Source organism: Phyllostomus discolor, chromosome X (genome assembly GCF_004126475.2).
Source record: "Phyllostomus discolor isolate MPI-MPIP mPhyDis1 chromosome X, mPhyDis1.pri.v3, whole genome shotgun sequence".
In the NCBI taxonomy this organism is placed as follows: domain Eukaryota; kingdom Metazoa; phylum Chordata; class Mammalia; order Chiroptera; family Phyllostomidae; genus Phyllostomus; species Phyllostomus discolor.
In genome coordinates, this window is record NC_050198.1 from 24,579,010 (window position 1) to 24,597,735 (window position 18,726).

General features: G+C 40.7%; 1 pseudogene; it reads right to left on the bottom strand.

Moving 5' to 3' along the window:
• Positions 1 to 1,451: 1,451 nt before the first annotated feature.
• LOC114505470 lies at positions 1,452 to 2,457 on the bottom strand (annotated as a pseudogene).
• Between the last annotated feature and the right edge of the window lie 16,269 nt (positions 2,458 to 18,726).

The following is an 18,726-nucleotide window of genomic DNA, read 5'->3' on the forward strand; positions in this document are numbered from 1 at the left end:
CTGATGAGACTTTAAGTTCTAGGGGAAGAAAAAATATTAATTACACGACAGCACCAATCCTTATAGGGTAAATGGCATCAGCACCCTTCTATCTATGTTAGACAGAAAGCAATTAATTAAAATAAATTTTCTGCCAAGATTATTATACCTGTTGCTGATGATTTGCTCTTAAATTAAGCCTAATTTGTTCAGGAACATAAATCATGTTGTGTGAGAGGCAGGAAAGCCAGAATCATGGCCGACTGACTGTTTCATAGGCATTGAGAGAGAAAACCCAGTCACTTAATATCTAATTGGTAGAATATTCTGGGTTTATGAAACATATGAGATTTTACATGTGGTAGATACTGCTTATGGCCTAATTCTGTTAGCAATAATATAGAACCAATTTTATTTTCTTTTGCTATATCTTTTTGGAAGGAATGATATTCTCAATCCAATTTCACTTACTTAAAAGAACAAACACTTTTGTTTTTTTAAAAGATCTTATTTTTAGAGGGGAAGGGAGATAGAAAGGGGAGGGGAACATCAATGTGTGGTTGCTTCTCATGCACCCCCAACTGGGGACCTGTCCCATAATCCAGGCGTGTGCCCTGACTGGGAATCAAACCGGCAACCTCTTGGTTCGTAGGCTGGCACTCAATCCACTGAGCCACACCAGCCAGGGCCACAAGCATTACTTTTGTATCAGAAAAGGAAAAAAAAATATTGCATAGGTCTTAATACTTAAACAGCAAGTATATTCATGAACTTTATAAACAGTTCTACAGATGAAGGGCCCAGATGGCACTCCTCTGAGAGAGGGTTCCAGCCCCCACTCTAGTCAGCCCCACACCCTCACAGATAAACTCTTCAGTACACAGTGGGGGATGGGCCAAGCAAGGCTGTTAGGTGTATTTTTTCTGCGAAGTTCAAAGATCTCCCAAGTGATCCCAACACCCACTTCTTCCTACTCTTAAAATTCACGCATTTGGAAGATCACTGCCCAGAACAGGTCAGTAGTGAAGCTCTGATCAAAAAAACAAATGCAAAAACAAAGAACAAACACATTTGGCCCCTTTAGACCATGAGATACAAAAAACACCTCAACGACCTCCCCTCTCCTACCATGAGTGCACACACTGCTTGCAGATGCTGGTGCAGCCCAGTTAGCTTCTCTCCTGGCTGTTGTCATGCCATGGTTGTCTTAACTATCAGTAACAATAAAACTAAGGCACATGCTACATACAATCCAGCCAGAAGCCTGGTTGGCCCCTAAACTTTTGTTTCATGCCATAGTACTGAGGGACAGGCAAGCTTGTGACCTGAATGAGAAACCACCACACATACTTCAGTGAGCTTCCCAGGAAACACTCCCCACTGTTTACCGACCTCCCCTCAGGTGGCTGTCAGTTTTATAACGACAGGCGTCTGTCCCTCAGTTCCTGCTTGCCAACATCCACCCCAAAAGTTCAGTTGTCTGCTGTTGGAGGCAGTGTCCATCCTCCAGGTCCAAGTTCAACACTCAGTGAGCAGCTGGTGCTCAGTGACAGGGACTGGCTGAAGGGAGAGTTGATGGAGCTAAATAGCCCCTGGATCTTGGACCAGAGGCATGAGTCCAGGCACAGCATGAGGGTCAGGTAGAAGGCGGACACCAGGAAGGGTCTAGGGCCAGCTGGCCGACATTGTGGCAGTTCTTGCCCTGTTCCACATAGACATCCGCCAGCACCCCCTGCAGGCCACATGACTTGCTGTAAGCCAGGCACAGTAGTTCTTTGCTCACCTGGCTCACCAGCTGGCCTGGTAGCAGGCGCACAGGGCCCCATGAGCCCAGTTGTGCCTGGGCCTAGCTCTCCTGCAACAGCTGCATCAGGTTGGCACACAGGTGCTCATCCTCAGGGCAGCTCGAAGTCAGGCAGGGACAACTCATCCAAGTATGCCTAGTCTTCCTCTGGGTCAAAGCCACTGTTGCAGCTGTCCAGAGACTTGCAGTCTGAGCTCTCCAGGCTCAAGCAGCAGCCAGGCACCTCTTTTTGGGCGGCTGACCCCAAGGCTAAGTGTTATGGCTGATCTGGAGTGGGAGTTGGGAACAAGGACGAAGATGAAGGAGGACAATGAGAAGCAATCCCAAAGCCTAGGCATGGTGAGAACCGACACCAGGATGTTTGCAGATGAGCTCAGGGTGCAGGAGCACAGAAGATGCAGCAAATGCAATGAGCAAGAACTGCTGGGACAAGTACTGCTTGAATGGGTGCGCAAACTGGTGCCAACCCCCGAATGCTGCCCAGACTTGTCCCTCTACCCACTCTCACCTCCCCCTTGGCCTGCCATGGTCCATACACTTTTTAATGGATGATCAAACCAACAATTTCCAAAGTACATAGGAACTGGGGTCAATGACCATTCTATAAGTCATGCAGTGACATCAAGCTTTCTCCCCTTAGGCTTGGGCAAAGTTTCTTTCTAACCTTGTGACAGAATGACTATGCAATGGTTTCTTGGGAAAGATAGAATTGTTGAAGAATGCCATTAGTAAGAAGTATTATAATTTTGTTTAAAGGTTTATTTATTTTTAGAGAGAGGGGAAGAGAGGGAGAAAGAGGAGAGAAACATCAATGTGTGGTTGCCTTGTGTGCACCCCCTACTGGGGACCTGGCCTGCAACCCAGGCATGTGCCCTGACTGGGAATTGAACCAGAGACCCTTTGGTTTGCAGGCTGGCACTCAATCCACTGAGACACACCAGCCAGGGCCTGGTCAAATTATTTTAGTGGGCCTACTCATGACCTTTCACTGGATCAAGATCCAATTCAGGAACACACACACACACACATATCTAGTTGTCATATCTCCTTAGTCTCCTTTATTTTGGGACAGTTCCCTTAAACATTTTTTTAATAAACTGAGAGCAACAAATGAACAAACAAGACAAATGAAAACTCATAGGCACAACAGTATGGTGGGACAGTTCACTTTTGAAGAGTAATGGCCCATTATTTTATGGAATGTCCCTCAATTTGGGTTTGATATTGGGTTCCATTATTTGCACATAATGGAATTCAGATTATGAGTTGCTGGAAAGAAGACCACAGAAGTGGTGTGTCCATCTCAGTGCATCCTTATCAGGAGGCATATGATGTCAATTGTCTCATTTTGGTGATGGTAAGTGGTTAAGGTGGTACATGCCAGGTTTCTCCCCTATACAGTTATTTTTTTATTTTATGCTTCAACACTTTAAGACTATCTTTATATCCCATTTTTCATCCAACTTTCACCCATTCATTTTAGCATCTATTGATGATTCTTCCCTGAAATAATTATTACTGTGGTGTTTGCCAAGTAATGATTTTCTCAACCCATTCTTCCTTCTATATTCATTAATTGGAATTATGTAAAAAAGAGCTTTCCCTTCTCTTGTATTCATTTATTCCATTTATAATTACAGGAACTCATGGATATTTGTATTTGCCTCTGTGTTATAATCCATTACTATCATTTATTTTGTTGTTCAACTATCCCAGATCTGGCCAATGGGAGCCCCTTTCATTGGCTCCTGTGTCCTTTTGACATGTCATTATTTTTTGAGCACTTGTTTACTTTCTGGCACCACATGATATTTATGCACAAAGTTTCCAAGTAAACTACCTTTAGATGTAGGGGAGGAAGATGGGCGGGACAAGTGAGGAAAGAAAAAGTGGTATCATTTAAAATATATAAACAATATGTGACAAAATGAGGAAGGAATTAGGTGGTAGATGTTCTTGTCACTTCAAAAGATAATAAGGTAGTAGCTCAGTGGTTGGGTGCTGGCCTGAGGATCAAAGTGTTGCTGGTTCAATTCCTAGTCTAGGGCACATGCCTGGGTTGTGGGCATGTGAGAAGCAACCACACATTGACATTTCTCTCCCTCTCTTTCTCCCTCCCTTCCCCTCTCTAAAATAAATAAATAAAGTATTAAAAAACAGGTATTAAGGTAATGGTTGGCTTTTATGAGTTTTTTTTTAATCTACTACTCAATCAGTGTTCCCTATACCTTCAGCTCTCCCTGATCCAAGGAGTCTTTCAGTAACTTGCCAGTGGTCCAAGTGGACTAATCAAAGCGACACACAGACTGGTACAGGTCTGGGCTGTTATTAGTTTGCCATGTGATATGTACAAAAACTGATATCAGTGTTGAGAAGTTCTTATAACAATTTGGGGGAGGGAAGATGGCGGCTTTACTCTAGGCAGCGTTTTTCTCGGCTTCTGTGAAGAGGGGGGAAACTCGCGGATCGGTGGAGAAACAGAGCAAGTCGGCTAGGTTACCGAATCACTTTTGAAAGCAGGACATCAAAAATTATTTCACTCACTGGAAAACCAGACGGTAAGGAGTCTGCTACAGGACAAAAGGGGCCCAGGGATCAGTGCGGGGTCTAGGGGTGTGCAGACCCCAGGCCCGCCCAGTGCTCCGGGGTCTGCCACAGGGCTCCCGGGAGAGAGAAGTCACTGCTTCCTCCCCCGAATACAGGGGGTGAGCAACTCCAGGGGAGAACGTGTTGCTAAAAGGAACAGATTGGCCAGTTGGACTGGGAAAAAATCGCCCAGGGACTATGAACACCCGCCCAGAGACCTGAGAAGAGTGAGGGACTCTAGCCGACAGGACCAGGGGCAGCCTGGAAGGGTGCCTGCACCCCTAGCTGGGTGGAAGTGCAGATCAGTGGAGAGTACAGAACTGGGTCGCACTCAGCTTGCGCCCCATAGGGAGGCCTGAATTGCGTGCTGCGATCCGGGATGTGGCGCTTGGTGCGTTCCTACAGTGGTGGCTCAGAGATTTCCAGCCAGCCTGACCGAGGGAGCTGGGAAAGGCGCCAACACCCGGTCAGAGTGCGGTTGGGTGGGGAACACTGAGCTGGAAATGGCTTGGCACTCGCACCATCAGGATGACTGACTCTCGCGCACTTTGATCCCGGAAGGGTCGCGGTGAGGCGCTTAGGGCGATCCTAGACCCCAATCTCAAAAGTTTGGGGGAGGGGCGCGCCCTTTTACGATCCCCAGGGAGGGCGCAGTGAATTCCAAAACGTCGCGGGTGCCTCCTGAGATCATAGAACTGGAAACCTGCAGGACCCCGGAGTCCAGAAGAACGTGGAAGAGAGATACAAAGAGCCAGTGTGTTCGGGAGCACCGAGGCTACATGACAGACCTGCGGAGGTCTGGCTGGGAGAGAGAGAAGCATTTCAAAGGTCCCTCAGCCAGCTGAAGCCAGCAAGATCAGAAAAACTGGTCTGGCCAGTTAGAAACCAACAAGAGGTTTTTTTTTCTTTCTTTTCTTCTCTCTCTCTTTTTTTTTTTTTTTGGTTTTGTTTGGTTTCTCTGGCTGTTGTTGGTTGATTGATTTTATCTTGTGTTTTATGTGACATTTTATTTTTCAATTCTTATTATTTTTATCTCGCAATCCCTTATGTTTCTCTTCCATTCATCCTAATATTATTCTTTCCACTCCAAAGTTATCTCTCCTGCACTACATCTTCTGCTTTTCTTTCCTTTTTTTTTAAATCTTGCAAGTTACTGTAAATTTGTATTATCTTTTTCTCACTTTTCCGAAATTTATTTTAATAATATTTTGGTATTCTTTTTCTTTCTGTATAATCTTCTTTGCTTGGCTGGTTATACTGTCATTTGATAGGTTCCCCATGGTATCTCAGTCACAAGGTGTTGATAAGTTATTATCCTTCATCTGTGTTCCATTAATACACCTCTCAAAGTTCTATACTCTTTATTCTTGTTATCTAGACCTCATCGATTGTGCCACAAGACTGTCACTTTACTATTACTGCTAGTAAGACCTAGTCTATACAATTGTAAATGCTTCTCAGTACCCCTACCTGATCTCAGCCCACTTTGCAATTTTCTGAACTATACTATTGTGGGGGTTGTCTCTACTCTTTTACTCACTACTCCTATATACTAATCTTTAGTCCAACCCTACCTTAGAATGTGACCTCCCACAGCCTCACAGCTTTCTAGATCCAACTAACAATCCTCTTGTCCCCAGTAAGAATCTTACCTTCTTTCCATTCTTTCTAAAACATGGATAGTGGGGTGGAGGATCATGGTTAACACTATAAGGAGCCAAAGGATAAACCATCTCTTCTCTACTGGCTGCTAAAGTAAATATCATAGTATACTGTCCTGCTGTTTTAAACCATTTTGCCTTACTCCTCCAACTGATCACAAAAACGAGTAGGGGGAAGCTGTGAGCACCAGGATACACGAAGGAGATTGCACCACTGAATCTCACAAATATTCTACCATAGAAGTTCACACCATAATTAAAGGGAATTAGAACAGATCAAATTAACAAACAAGAAGAAAAAAGAAGAAACCCACGAACAATGAGAAAACAAAGAAACAACCCCCAATTGAAGGGAAATGAGGAAGCCTCAGGAAAAATGCTAAATGAAATAGAGGCAACTCAACTATCAGATAGTGAGTTCAAAACAATGATTACCAGGAAGTTCAATGAACTCACAATGAGCTTTCAGAAATTGGAGGGATACTACATCAATCTCACTGCAAACTATATAAACATGAAAAAGGAAATAGAAACTCTCAACAAAGGTCAAGAGGAAATGAAGAATACAATTTCTGAACTGAAGAACACAGTAGAAGGAATGAAAAGCAGGTTTGATGAAGCAGAAGATTGGATTAGCAAGCTAGAGGACAAAGTAGAAAACAGCACCCAGAAAGAGCAAGAAAAGGAAAAGAGGCTCAGAAAGAATGAAGAGGGATTAAGAGAAATGCAAGACAATATGAAACGTAATAATATCCGTATAATAGGGATACCAGAAGGAGAAGAAGAAGAGCAAGGGATCAAAAACCTAGTTGAACAAGTAATGAAGGAGAACTTCCCTAATTTGATGAGAGAAAAAGTCACACAAATCCAGGAAACACAGAGAGTCCCAATCAAGAGGAACCCAAAGAGACCCACCCCAAGGCACATCATAATTAAAATGACAAAATTTCAAGACAAAGAGAGAATCCTAAAGGCAGCAAGGGAGAAAAAGGAAGTAACATACAAGGGAGCCTCAATAAGGCTAACAGCTGACTTCTCAATGGAAACACTTCAAGCCAGAAGAGAATGGCAAGAAATACTCCAGGTAATGAGAATCAGAGGGCTGCAACCAAGGCTACTATATCCAGCAAGGCTCTCGATCAAGATAGAAAGCCAAATAAGAAGCTTCCCAGACAAAAGAAGTCTAAAAGAATACACCTCGACCAAACCAGCTCTGCAAGAGATTCTAAAAGGACTGCTTTAAGGAAGGGAGGGAAAAGAGAGAGAGAGAGGAACACACGTACATAAAAGACAATGAATAAGTACCTATCAATAATAACCTTAAACATAAATGGATTAAATGCTCCAATCAAAAGACACAGAATAGCTGATTGGATAAGAAAAAATGACCCACATATCTGCTGTCTACAAGAGACCCACCTCAGGATAAAAGACCTACACAGGCTGAAAGTGAAGGGCTGGAAACAAATCTTCCAAGCAAATGGACAGGAAAAAAAAGCCAGGGTAGCAATACTCATATCAGACAAAACAGACTTCCAAAAAAGGTCCATAAAGAGAGACCCAGGAGGTCACTTCATAATACTCAAGGGAAGAATCCATCAAGAAGACATAAATATTGTAAATATATATGCACCCAACATAGGAGCACCCAAATACATAAAGAAAATCTTAGAGGACTTCAAGAAAGATATGGACAGCAACACAATTATAGTGGGAGATTTTAACACACCACTATCAAAAATGGACAGATCTTCTAAACAAAATATCAACAAAGATATTGTGGCATTGAACAATACCCTTGAGGAAATGGACTTTACTGATATATACAGAGCCCTCCATCCAAAAGAAGCTAAATATACATTCTTTTCAAATGTACACGGAACATTCTCAAAGATAGACCACATGATAGGACACAGAACAAGCCTCAACAATTTCAAGAAAATTGAAATCATACCAAGCATTTTCTCAGACCACAAGGGACTGAAGCTAGAAACCAACCCCAAGGAAAAAAAAACCAAAAACACTAAAAATCATGGAGATTAAATAGCAAGCTATTAAACAATGAATGGGTCAAGAATGACATTAGGGAAGAAATCAAAAGGTTTCTGGAAACAAATGAAAAGGAACTCACAACAGCCCAAAACTTATGGGACACAGCCAAGGCAGTCCTGAGAGGGAAGTTCATAGTGATACAGGCCTACCTGAAAAGGTTAGAAACATTCCAAACAAACAACCTAACCCTATGTCTACAAGAACTCGAGGAACAACAACAAAGGCAGCCCAGAGCAAGCAGAAGGGAGGAAATAACCAAGATCAGAGCAGAATTAAATGACATAGAGACTAAAAGCACAATTCTAAGGATCAATGAATCCAAGAGCTGGTTCTTTGAAAAGATAAACAAAATCGACAAGCCTTTAAGCAGACTCATCAAGAAAAAAAGAGAGAAGACCCAAATAAACACAATCAGAAATGAAAGAGGAGAGATTACAACAGATACCACAGAAATACAAAGGATTGTAAGAAATTTCTACAAAAAGCTGTATGCCAAGAAATTTGAAAACCTAGGTGAAATGGACAACTTTCTAGAAAAATATAATCTTCCAAAACTCAATAAAATGGAAGCAGAAAGCCTGAACAAACCAATAACAACAAAAGAAATTGAAGCAGTAATCAAAAAACTCTCAACACACAAAAGCCCTGGACCAGATGGTTTCACAGGAGAATTCTACAAAGCATTTAAGGAAGAGCTAACCCCTATCCTTCACAGACTATTCCAAAAAATCCAAAAAGATGGGAGTCCCCCAAACTCTTTTTATGAGGCCAACATCATCCTAATTCCAAAACCAAATAAAGACACAACAAACAAAACTTCAGGCCAATATCGCTGATGAACATTGACGCTAAAATCCTCAACAAAATACTGGCAAACCGCATCCAACAATACATTAAAAAGAGCATACACCATGACCAAGTGGGATTCATTCCAGGGATGCAAGGATGGTTCAATATTCGCAAGTCAGTAAATGTAATACATCACATAAACAAAAGCAAAGAAAAAAACCACATGATCATATCAATTGATGCAGAAAAAGCATTTGATAAGGTACAGCATCCATTCATGATAAAAACACTCGGCAAAGTGGGAATAGAGGGAGCATTCCTCAACATAATAACGGCCATATATGAGAGACCTTCAGCCAACATCATAGTCAATGGCCAAAAATTAAAATCTTTTCCACTAAGATCAGGAACAAGACAAGGCTGTCCACTTTCACCACTTCTATTCAATATAGTAGTGGAAGTTTTAGCCACAGCAATCAGACAAGAAAAAGAAATAAAAGGCATTCAAATCGGAAAGGAGGAAACAAAACTGTCACTGTTTGCAGATGACATGATAGTATACATAGAAAATCCTATAGACTCTACCAAAAAACTGCTTGACCTAATAAATGGATTTGGTAAAACAGCGGGATACAAAGTCAATATCCAGAAATCAAAGGCCTTTCTGTACACCAACAATGAAACAGCAGAAACAGAGAACAAGGAATAGCAAAAAGAAAAATAAATTGAAATTTGAAATAGCATTTGAAATAGCAAAAAGAAAAATAAAATATCTAGGAATAAACCTAGCCAAAGAGGTAAAAGACCTGTATTCAGAAAACTACACAACACTGAAGAAAGAAATCAAGGAAGACACAAACAAATGGAAACATATACCGTGTTCATGGATTGGAAGAATTAATATCATCAAAATGGCCATACTACCCAAAGCAATTTACACATTCAATGCAATACCTATTAAAGTACCAATGGCTTATTTCACAGACATAGAACAAACACCTCAAAAATTTATATGGAATTATAAACGACCGTGAATAGCTGCTGCAATTTTGAGAAAGAAGAGTAAAGTAGGAGGGATCACAATACCCAACACTAAACTATACTACAAGGCCACTGTAATCAAAACAGCCTGGTACTGGCATAAAAACAGGCACATGGACCAATGGAACAGAACAGAGAGCCCAGAAATAAGCCCAAGTCTCTATGGTCAATTAATATTTGACAAAGGAGGCAGCAACATTAAATGCAATAAAAATAGCCTCTTCAACAAATGGTGTTGGGAGAACTGGACAGCCACGTGCAAAAAAAATGAAACTTGAGCACCAACTTACACCATATACAAAAATAAATTCAAGGTGGATAAAAGACTTAAATATAAAACGTGACACCATGAAAGTCCTAGAGGAGAACGTAGGTAGGAAAATCTCAGATATTTCATGAAGAAACTTTTTTACTGACGTGTCCCCTAGAGCAAGGGACATAAAGGAAAGAATAAACAAATGGGATCTCATCAAAATTAAAAGCTTCTGCACAGCTAAAGAAAACAGTATCAAAATTAAAAGAGAACCAACTGTATGGGAAAACATATTTGCCAATGATACCTCAGACAAGGGTTTAATCTCCAAAATATATAAAGAACTTACAAGACTGCACTCTAAGAAGACAAGGAATCCAATTAAAAAGTGGGCAAAGGACTTGAACAGACACTTCTCCAAGGAGGACATACAGAAAATCCAAAGACACATGAAACGATGTTCAATATCGCTAGCTATCAGACAGATGCAAATTAAAACCACAATGAGATACCACTTCACACCAGCCAGAATGGCCATCATAGACAAAGCAACAAACAACAAGTGTTGGAGAGGTTGTGAAAAGGGGACCCTAGTGCACTGCTGGTGGGACTGCAGACTGGTACAACCACTATGGAAAGCAGTATGGAACTTCCTCAGAAAACTAAAAATGGATCTGCCTTTTGACCCTGCGATTCCACTGCTGGGACTCTATCCTAAGAATAGTAAAACACCAATTCAAAAGAACCTATGCATCCCAATGTTCATAGCAGCACAATTTACAATAGCTAGATGCTGGAAGCAACCAAGATGCCCATCAGTAAATGAATGGATCAAAAAACTATGGTACATTTACACAATGGAATTCTATGCAGCAGAAAGAAAGAAGGAGCTCCTACCCTTTGCAACAGTGTGGATGGAGCTGGAAAACATTATGCTAAGTGAAACAAGCCAGGCAGTGAAAGACAAATACCATATGATCTCACCTTTAACAGGAACCTAAATAACAAAACAAAGAAACAAGCAAAATATAACCAAAGACACTGAAATAGAGGACAGGCTGATGGTGACCAGAGGGGAGAGAAGAGGGAATTTAAGGGGACAGTAGGAAGGGTTCACAGGAACAAACTTAAAGGACACATGGTCATAAACTAAGGGGAGGGTGGTAATGGGAGGGAAGTGGGGAGGTTGGGAGGGGGGACTGGATTGGGAGTAAAAAGGAGAAAACTGTATTTGAACAATGAAAAAAAAAAACAATTTGACATTACATGATAACCAAACACGTGATCAATAGACTCATCTCACTGAACAAGGTACAGGCCAGTTTGGGTATCAAAAAGCTTACATGGTGAGTCACAGACAGGACAGGATGTGTCCCAGTCATGCACAACAAAACCATGCCATAATGGGAGACAGTTTAAGGTTGGTTTGCCAACTGTTACCCACAAGTATATAAAATTCAGAATTTATATTTAACTCTAACTTTTACATCATAAATTGTTAGAACTGGATGAAGATTTGAAGACATTTTGGGAATAAATCATCACTTGCTTTTATTTTGGATGAAAATTAAAAATGAATATCCTGAGCTGTCTGAATTACTTTAAAATATCTTCTTCCTTTCCTGTCAACATAACTCTGTGAGACTAGTTTCTCTACTATAAATGTTAAGACCAAAAATAGAAATAGTTTAGCTATATATCATCCGCTATGTGTAGCACAGTCAACAACTCAACCTCAATTAGATAGGTTAACAAGCAACCAAGCTTATCTGTCATATTTAAAACTTTTAAATATTAATATACATGGTTTTTATTCAAAGTGTGCATATATAGGCATTTAATGCAGGGAAATTGCTTTGACCCATAACTTAATTTAGTTACAGTTATGGAATAATAAAGTTATGGATATAGTAGTGATTATTAATTGCCTTTATATTCACTTTCAATGAATGCATCGTGTTTACAGATTTTCTTGTTTCTTCTGATTATATTGATTTAAAATGCAATTTTATCTGTTAAGTATAATAAAACAATTGGCCTTGTATTTTTATCATTAAAAACTCATTTTTATTGTATTTTACAAAAATACTAATTCACAATGGATATGAAATTAAAAATTAAAAATTTAAAGCTGGTCCTTTACCACAGCACAGAAGTAGTGCCCCAGTGGAGCCCCTGCCTATCCCTCTACCCCACCCCCACCTTGTATGGAAACAACCCTATTTATTCCTTGAGAGGAAGAAGGTGCTTTTGATTTAGGGGTTCTGTCCACAAAATGCCTGGGAATAGGAAAAAAAAACAAACTAACTCAATGCAAAACTACTTTAAGGTGAAAACAGAAAAAAACTGGTCAATAAAATATCTCCCCCGAACAGCCGACCATGATAAATACAAACTTAATTAAATATACTTAAACATGTTTTACAATATAACAAATCCTAAAATCAGAAATGTAAAAACTAAGAATGGATATGGACAGACAGGTAGAAATATATGCAAGAGAGTTGATTGAACTCAGGAAAGAAATTGAAGTCAAAGTAAAAGACAGCCATCTCAAATGAATAAATTACAAGGCACCCAAGGAAAATAGATTCAAATGCAACTTTAATAAAGGATACTGCATAAAGATGGAGAAAAGAACAAGAAAATGAAAAGCAGGTAAATAAGTAAAAAAAGGTCAGGGAAAAAAGTGGTTGAAATGTAAAATATATAAGAAAACTCCAACATAGATATAATTTGAGTCCTAAAGAAAAACAAGAATAAGAGAGAGCTAATTTTTCAAAATTGTCATCCAAAAAAACTTTGCAGAAGCAAGAAAAGTCTACATATCGAAAGGACCCAGCACATACTTGGGAAAATTGACCTGAATCTATCAACCCTGAGACATATCTTAATAAAATTTTAGACTTTTCAGACCAAGAAAAGATCTTAAGGACTTTCAGATAAAAGGTCAAATTATTAATATAAAAAAGAAAATTTGCCTAAAATCAGACCTCAAGAGTAATACACACAGTATTGTAACAGTGGAACAGCATTTTCAAGAAACCCAAGGAAAGAAAATGTAAGCCAAGAATTTTATATCTAGCCTGGCTGCCATTTAAGAAATCATGTATACAGAAAACACATTTCAACTCTGAAACACTCTTCAAATACACAAAAATAGGCTTGACAAATGAAAAGGCATCTCTTTGAAGATGGAGGCGTAGATAAGCACGTCTCACCTCTGCGCACAACTATAGCAAAAAATACAACTAGACAACAAAAGAAATTTCGCCCAGAATTGTCAAAAAATCGAGCTGTGTGGAAGTCCAACAACTAAGGATTTGAAGAGGCCACATTCATCCAGACAAATAGGAGGGATGGAGATGCAGAGAGGGGAATGGGTGGTCCCACATTTATGTGTGGTAGATAAAAAATGGGAGAGATACCTTAGGAGCAAGGGATCCCAACCCCAGTCCAGACCAAACAGCCCAGGGTCCCAGTGCCAGGAAGATAAGGCCCCATAACTTCTGGCTGTAAAAACCAGTGGGGGTTGGGGCAGTGGAAGAAACTGCATCCTCTTAAAGGGCCCACCATGGACTTAGGACTCAAGCAGACCCACCCCCTCTGGGATTCAGCACCAGAGCAACAGCTGGAAGGGCACCAGTGGCATATGGGGAGAAAGTGAAGTGTGAGTAGGGAGATAGCTTCCTCCTGGGCAAAACTCCAGAGGCCAGGCAGAAGCATTGTCCCCTCTCTGAGCCCACCCACACACACAGAGCAATAGAACAGTGACACAGGTTGTCCCGCTCTGGCAATTACCTGAGGCTCTGCCTCATACAACTTAACAGGTGTCCTAAGACAGGAAGTCAAAGCAGCTCTACCTAATACACAGAAACAAACACAGGGAGGCTGCCAAAATGAGGAGACAAATATGGTCCAAATGAAAGAACAGAACAAAACTCCAGAAAAAGAACTAAATGAAAAGGAGGTAAGCAATCTATCAGATGCAGAGTTCAAAACACTGGTTATCAGGATGCTCAAAGACCTCATTGGGTACTGCAACACCATAAAAAAGAGCCAGGCAGAAATGAAGGTTGCATTAAGTGAAATAAAGAAAAATCCACAGGGAACCAACAATGGAGGGGATGAAGCCGAGATTCAAATCAACAATTTGGAACACAAGGAAGAAAGAAGCATTCAATCAGAATAGCAAGAAGAAAAAAGAATTTTAAAAAAATGAGGAGAGAATAAGGAGCCTCTGGGACATCTTCAAACATACCAACATCAAAATCATTGGGGGGGCCAGAAAGAGAAGAGGAAGAGCAAGAAATTGAAATTTTATTTAAAAAAAATAATGAAACTTCCCCAATCTGGTGAAGGAAATAGACATACAAGTCTAGGAAGCACAGAGAGTCCCAAACAAGATGAACCCAAAGAAGATCACATCAAGACACATCATTATTAAAATGCAATGCCAAAGGTTAAAGACAAAGAAAGAATGTTAAAAGCAGCAAGAGAAAAGAAAAAAGTTACCTACAAAGGAGTTCCCATAAGACTGTTAGCTGATTTCTCAAAAGAAACTTTGCAGGCTAGAAGGGATTAGCAAGAAGTATTCAAAGTGATGAAAGGGAAGGACCTACAACCTAGATTAGTCTATCCTGCAAAGCTATCATTTTAGAATGGAAGGGTAGATAAACAGCTTCCCAGACAAGGTAAAGCTAAAGGAGTTCATCATCACCAAACCATTATTATATGAAATACTAAAGGGAATTATATTAAAAAAAGAAGATCAGCCCTGACTGGTGTAGCTCAGTGGACTGAGTGCCAGCCTACGAACCAAAGGGTCACCAGTTCGATTCCCAGTCAGGGTACACGCCTGGGTTGCAGGCCAGGTGCCCAGAGGGGGCATGCTAGAGGCAACCATACATTAATGCTTCTCTGCCTATCTTTCTCCCTCCCTTCCCCTCTGTCTAAAAATGAAATAAATAAATAAATAATTTTAAAAAGGAAGATCAAAATGATGAACATTAAAATGGCAATAAATTCACAACTATCAATAATTGAATCCAAATAACAAACTAAGCAAACAAGCAGAACAGGAACAGAATCATAGATATGGAGCTCATTTGGAGGGTTATCAATTGGGAGTGGGAAGGGAGAGAACGGGGATGGGGGGTGGGGGAAAGGTTAGGGGATTAAGAAGAACAATTTGGTAGGTACAAAATAGACAGGGATGACAAGAACAGTATAGGTAATGGAATAGCCAAAGAACTTAAATGCATAAACCATGGACATGAACTAAGGGGAAGATTGCTGGAGGTAATGGGGGTACCAGGTGGAGGTTGACAAAGGGGAAAAATTGGAACACTATAATAGCATAATCAATAAAATATATATTTTTTAAAAAACTGTGGCTGGTGTGGCTCAGTGGATTGAGCACTGGTCTACGAACCAGGGGGTCACTGGTTTGATTCTTGGTCAGCGCACATGCCTGGGTTGCAGGCCAGGTCCCCAGTAGGGGGTGTGCAAGAGGCAACCACACACTGAGGTTTCTCTCCCTCTCTCCCTCCCCTCTGTCTAAAAATAAATAAGTAAATAAACCTTTTTAAAACATATTTACAAAAGACATCTTTTTGAACAGGAAAACAACATGTACATGAGTCAGAGTGCTCCACAGAATATATATGTCTGTGTGTGTATACACGTGCAGATTTCTTTTAAGGAATTGGTTCATGTGGTTGTAGGGGCAGGCTGGAAAATCAGGCATTATTTCTGTTGAAGTCCTGAGGCGAAATTCCTCTTATAACAACAGTCATATTTGATTAAGGGCCCACCCTAGTCCAATATGACCTCATCTTAACTACATAATTACATCTGTAACAACCCTATTCCTAAGGTCAGTCTGTGATACCAGTGGTTAGAACTTCAACCTATGTTTTTAGTGGATGAAATTCAACCCACAACAACATCATAAGATTATCAGTTCTCCCTAGGTTAATTAAGAAATTTATGTAAACCCAATGGAAATAAAAATGTTTTTATGGAGCTAGACAAGTTGATCCTAAAGTTTATATGTGGAAAACTGAAAATTGTGAAAACCCTGAAAAGGGAAATTTACATAGGTGAACTAGCCTTGCCAGATATTAAAACAAAGCCTATCTGATTAAACACAGAATAGTACTGGTGTTGACAGGAGAGACCTGGTTCTTCTTGCTGACACATGTAAAGAATTACAGATCGGCAAATCTATTAGCATGTAATCAATTTATTAGTGGCCTGTTCCCATGGAAGAAAACAGGCCTAGCAAGAATGAGGGGTGAAAGGCAAAGTTTCAGGGCAAAAAAGGGAGGCAAAAGTAAGAGTGGCTGAAGACCAGAGTGGCAAGTCCCTGGGTGGCCTCAGGCCTGGTGGCCAGAGGCTTGGTGGCCCAAGAGACAAGAGCACCAAGAATACCTCAACCCCCTAAGAGAGTCAGTCCTTTGTTCTGAGGAATTATATAATTGGTGGGATAGGAGAAAAAAAGTTACATATTGATTGACGGGTAAATGTGCCAGCTTTCCTGAGGGAATGTGACTACCCAAACTTAGGTATGTGTGGGGGTCTGTTAGCCCAAATCCTTATCTTGCTCCAGATTCCATTTGTTCATCTTGTTGTAAAACAAATACAGGACAGGAGGCAGTTAATTAAAATTGGGGCACTTTCCGAAGTTATTTATGGGTTCTTTCTGTAAGCATCAGGGACTCCCTCATAAAACAGATAGTGACCAGAGGTAGGCAATTAACCAAAGTTGTTTTATGGGTTTTTTCTTTAGGCACCAGGGACCCTCTCCCACATTCCAGGCCCTGGGATGAAAGGACAGTTTCAAGGCCTTCTTTCCCAGATAGTGGAAACACTACACAGAATTTCAAAGACTTCCATTCTTTCTTGCTAACATAGCATTTCTGGTGATGTTGGAACACCTGGCAATATTATCAGACAAGGCTCAGGACTGCTGAGTTAGCGGGTGAGACATATCTCCTTCCTCCTCCTTGCCTCTGTTTACTATTCATTCTACCTAAGTGCAAAAATGTGTTTCCTGGCAACCAGGATGCTAGATGCTGGCCAGTAACAGCACTGCAGTCTCAGAGTTGTTCCTATGCTATCTCTTGCCTCACTGGTGCATTAAAAGACAGACAAACCAATGGAATCGAATAGAAAGTCCAGAGATCGACTGAAGTCCATATGGAAATTTAGTATATGATAAAGTTGGCATCTTTTTAATAAATATTGTGGGGGCAACAGGATATCCATTTTGGAAGAGATAAAACTAGATCCACATCTCCCAGCAATCACAAGAGTAAATTCCAAATTGATGACAGATCTAAATTGTAAAGAGAAAAAAAAAATCATACAAACACTAGAAAAAAATCAATGAATTATTTTATAGCCTGAGTGTAGGGAAGAGCTTTTCTAATTTGACTCAAAATTCAGATGCAATAAAACAAAATGCCGATAAATTTGCCATCTAAAATTTTTAAATTTTAAATCATTTTATTGAAGTATATTTTTAGATATTATATAACATATCTATTTCATTGATGTTTTAGTAAATTTACCAAGTTGTGCAAGATCACCATAAATCAGTTTAGAACATTCTCATTGCCCCAGTAAGACCCCTCATGCACACTTACTGTTAGCCCCATTTCCCACCTGACCTCCTGCCCCTGACAACCACTATTCTGCTTTGTATCTCTACAGATTCACCTTTTCTGGACATTTTACATAAATGACATCATACAGCATGTAGTCTCTTGTGTACGGCTTTCACTGGGCATAATGTTTTTGAGGTTCCTTTATGCCATAGCATATATACATAGTCTTCATTTTTTTTTAGATTTTATTTATTTTTAGACAGAGGGGAAGAGAAGGAGAAAGAGAGGGAGAGAAACATCAATGTGTGGTTTCCTCTTGCACTCCCCACATCAGGAACCTGGCCTGCAACCCAAGCATGTGCCTTGACTGGGAATCGAAACAGTGACCCTCTGCTTCACAGTCCAGTGCTCAATCTGCTACAGAAAAGTGACTCAGACAGTTTTGGGGTTTACGAAGTGGAATTTTATTCACGCATGCAGACCCAGAGGAGGCAGTCTCCAAATTCTGGGCCCAGAGCTCAGGCGGGGGCTTCCTTATATTCTTGCTGCAAAGGTGGAAGCAGGAGAGGGGAGGAGCGTAATATCTGGCGGGAGGCCAGCTTACAGAAGCAGGATGAGGGAGTTAGTGCACGGCCTTGAGACAACTGCTACCTAAGAATGGCTACCGCTCAGTTATGTTCTGTCACAGTCCCCCCTTTTGATGCTATAAAGTGCTTTTACCCTTTTAGCATCACTATATACATGGCTATATGGCTGAGGTGCTGGGGAAGGTTGCAACTGCTGATACTACTGTTGGTACCGCTGGAGAGCTAACACTTTGGCAGCTGCCCTACGAGTCATCATGGCCTCTAGGTGTTGGACCAAGGTCCAGAGGATGCACGGCCCCAGAGTTATGCCTAGGAGAATTATGAGGATGGGCCCCAAAACAGGCAATATCCATCTTAGCCA